We start from the raw sequence: 3,307 nt of genomic DNA on the forward strand, positions 1-3,307 counted from the left end.
ACCAATATACATATAGCCAGTTCATATAGCAATATTGAAATACCGGCTGCAGAGCATGGATGCACCACCACACCCACAGGAGGAGACTATGGAGGGGTTTATGGTGCGCGGGCCATGTCCGTACAATACAGACATAAGTCCCACTGGGCCGCGCCCCTATTCCTCGGAGTACATCTGGCGCGACCACCCCAGTCCAGGTGCACTACATCCTGAGCGAGCCAGCCCTCACCAGGATCGGGGTGGAGCTGAAAATACAGCTCAAAGCAGCACCCCAGCGATGGCCTGTAACCGCTCATTAACAGAGACAGCCTGTAGCCACGCCCTCAAGATGGCCTGTAGTCACGCCCTCGAGATGGCCTGTAGCTGCGCCCTCGAGATGGCCTGTAGCCGCTCAAACAAGCAACGGCCTGTAGCCACGCCCTATAGGAGATGGCCTGTAGCTGCTCCAAGTGCTGCTATCCCCCCCTGCAGAATCCCTGACAGCCTGCAGCTGCACTTGGGGAGAGTAAGGTACGCCCTCTCTCCTTCTGCAGTTGCCTCAGAGGGCACGACATCAGTGATGGCCTGTAGCCGCACCAGTAGGCAGGAGACGAATGTAGCCACTCCTCGTCTACTTGTCGCCCTTCATATGGGACTCCGGAGATGGGCTGTAGCCATGCCTTGTAGGCAAGTGACGGCTGGTAGCTGCACTTCGTCTGCAGTCCCTTCAGGAAGTTGGGCCCTGGCAACGGCCTGTAGCTGCACAGGGAAGGGACAGCCTGTAGCCGCCCTCCTCCTATTGCCCAAGGCACCTCAGTGACAGCCTGTAACCACACCAGGGAGGACACAAAAGTCCCTTGACCCCTGTGACTTCGCAGCTGAGGACAACCTGCCCTCAGCCCTACCCACCAGTGGCGGCGTAGATCGCACTTTCCCCCACCAGGAACAAGGCAGCCCCCAGGAGAACTTCCAACTCTAGTGGGGGGCCCTTCACTACACCCAGCCGCAGTCCCAGCTGGGAGGCGACACTCTTGCGAGTTGTCTCTTGGGTGCTAGACGAAGGGACGCCAAACCAAGGGACTCCACCGACACCAGGCCGCCACCTGTGAGTCCCAAGACCGCCCCCTTCCCCTTTGTCCACCAGCCAATGATTGTGATATACAGTTCTCCCCCTAAGTGAAAGTGAGAGGAGAGACTCAGAGACTGTGCACTCCTACTTAAGTGAAAGTGAGAGGTAAAGTCCAGTGACAGAATAAGAACTCTGGTGAACGTGTAGTCTATATTAGTGAGAGACCAAATCAGTGCCAGAACAATGACTCTTGTGTCCGTGTATAACCACTTAAGTGAAAGCGAGAGGTAAAGTCCAGTAACAGTTCAAGGCCTCTACTGGATGTACAGTCGTCAGCATAAATTCGCTGCACGTCTACTAGTGTGATGCGAGTCCTTTTGTCTGGCAACAGTGTAAAGGGACAAGTTGCCACATAGACTTTTATACACTTTAACGACGTGTTTTTTCAAAAGTGGTATTAAAGACTGCCTAGAGTACAATTTTCTGTATACCGTAACTCATTCATTCATTCATTGCCAGACGCCATGTATCCCAAACGGGGTGGCCAACGGCTTAGAGTTAATTGTTTTACAGGGAGGGGCACTAATCCTCCACCAACCCCACTTGACACGTAGGGAGAACGTTATGCCAACAGCATCTGGCGTTCCCAGGCGGTCACCCATCCAAGTACTAACCAGACCCAACGTTGCTTAACTTCGCTGATCGAACGGGAAGCGAAGTTAAGCAACGTTGGGTCTGGTTAGTACTTGGATGGGTGACCGCCTGATTAGTGTAAAAAACTGCAAGAGTTGACAGTGTTATGGAACGACATATGAGCGTAATACTCTGGTAATCTTCATTATTACCGTGTCTAAGCTCCCTTCCCCTCTCTCCCCCTTACTCCTCCTGATGTTCCCCCCCACCCCTCCCTCTGCCTCCTCTCCCCCACTCACTTTCATGCCTCTCCACTGTCTCCTCTCCCCACCCTCTCCACCTTCATTGGCGCATCGCAATTCTCTCTTGACTGTTTTCTAAACCCAGTCTGCCATATTCCCAGTTGCTTGCAGTACTACCAACTATATCCAAGGTTTATTATCAGTATTCCTTCCTGTTCTAGTCCCATTCTTACCCTCCTCGTCTCCTTCCCACTCCTCTCCAGTTGTCTTTCTGTTCTCCACCCTTTGTCACTACCAACAGCCGGGAGATACAGGAACATTGAGGTCTCGTTCATGTGCTGTATTCCTTGCGAGTATTTGTTTGAGTGAGCCTGGAAGTCTGTGCCTATAATATCAGTAGGCGAAATTAAACAAACATTTGTGCCCACTCCTCCTACTTCTCGCCCTCTCTCTTCCCTAGGAAAATGTTCCCATTCTCCTCATACTGTTCACTGAATCACAGATCAGTATCAGAAACACTAAAGTTTCGAACTGCTGCATCATGTTTGGTGTACCAAGTGGAAGAAAGAGACTGTTGCATGGTATGAAACTCTAGCATGTTGAGGAGCAAAAAGGTTACAGGAATAGACAAGAAATAGAGAAGAGTGCGGTTTATTACGTAGATTAGCGTTGTGGGTGATATAAGGTAGACAGGACGGAGAGAGAGAGGAGTAGAGATGAAGAATAGCGGGAGAGGGAAGGAGGAAGGGAGGGTGGGGAGGGACAAGGGATGGATACGAGGGAGAGAACAGAAGTTTCCCCATTCGACAACATTCATCTGTCGTCTTTTTCACATTTTTACGCTAATCAGGTATAAAGAATATTGTATTCTGGGTGATTTATAGTACTAATTCTTACAAACACGTCTTTAAAGCGTATAAAAGCCTGTGTGGCAACTAGTTCCCATACACCGTTGCCAGACAAAACGACCCACATCACACGAGCAGGCTTGCAGCGAATTTTTGCTGACGACTGTACATGTCTATCCCATATTTGTGAAGACCAAAGCAGTGCCAGAACAAAGACACTTGTGTTCATACCTCACCACCTAAGTGAAAGTGACAGAATAAGCACTCTCGTGACATTGTACGTTTATTTAATACTAGTGGAAAATCAAGTAGTGTCACTACAAGGACTCTTGACCTACTCCTTGTCCACATCCTACTCCCTCTCACAGTGAAACGAGGCACTAGTACAAAGACTGTGTAACTGTGTATTACTCTCTGACCCGAATTGAACTTAGTGTCCATCCTGTATCCTGCACGATACACACAACCCATTTCCCAGCCTATATCTTGATTTTGCTTAGGATATTGTGTGAGCTATCTGCCCGTTCTGTAGTTAA

General features: G+C 49.8%; 1 pseudogene; it reads right to left on the reverse strand.

The window, feature by feature from the left end:
• Window positions 1-1,673: 1,673 nt before the first annotated feature.
• On the reverse strand, window positions 1,674-1,795 carry LOC145406268 (5S ribosomal RNA; annotated as a pseudogene).
• Between the last annotated feature and the right edge of the window lie 1,512 nt (window positions 1,796-3,307).

This window comes from Coenobita brevimanus, chromosome 69 (assembly GCF_032717465.1).
Source record: "Coenobita brevimanus isolate Jiangsu-jjx chromosome 69, ASM3271746v2, whole genome shotgun sequence".
Taxonomy (NCBI): Eukaryota; Metazoa; Arthropoda; class Malacostraca; order Decapoda; family Coenobitidae; genus Coenobita; species Coenobita brevimanus.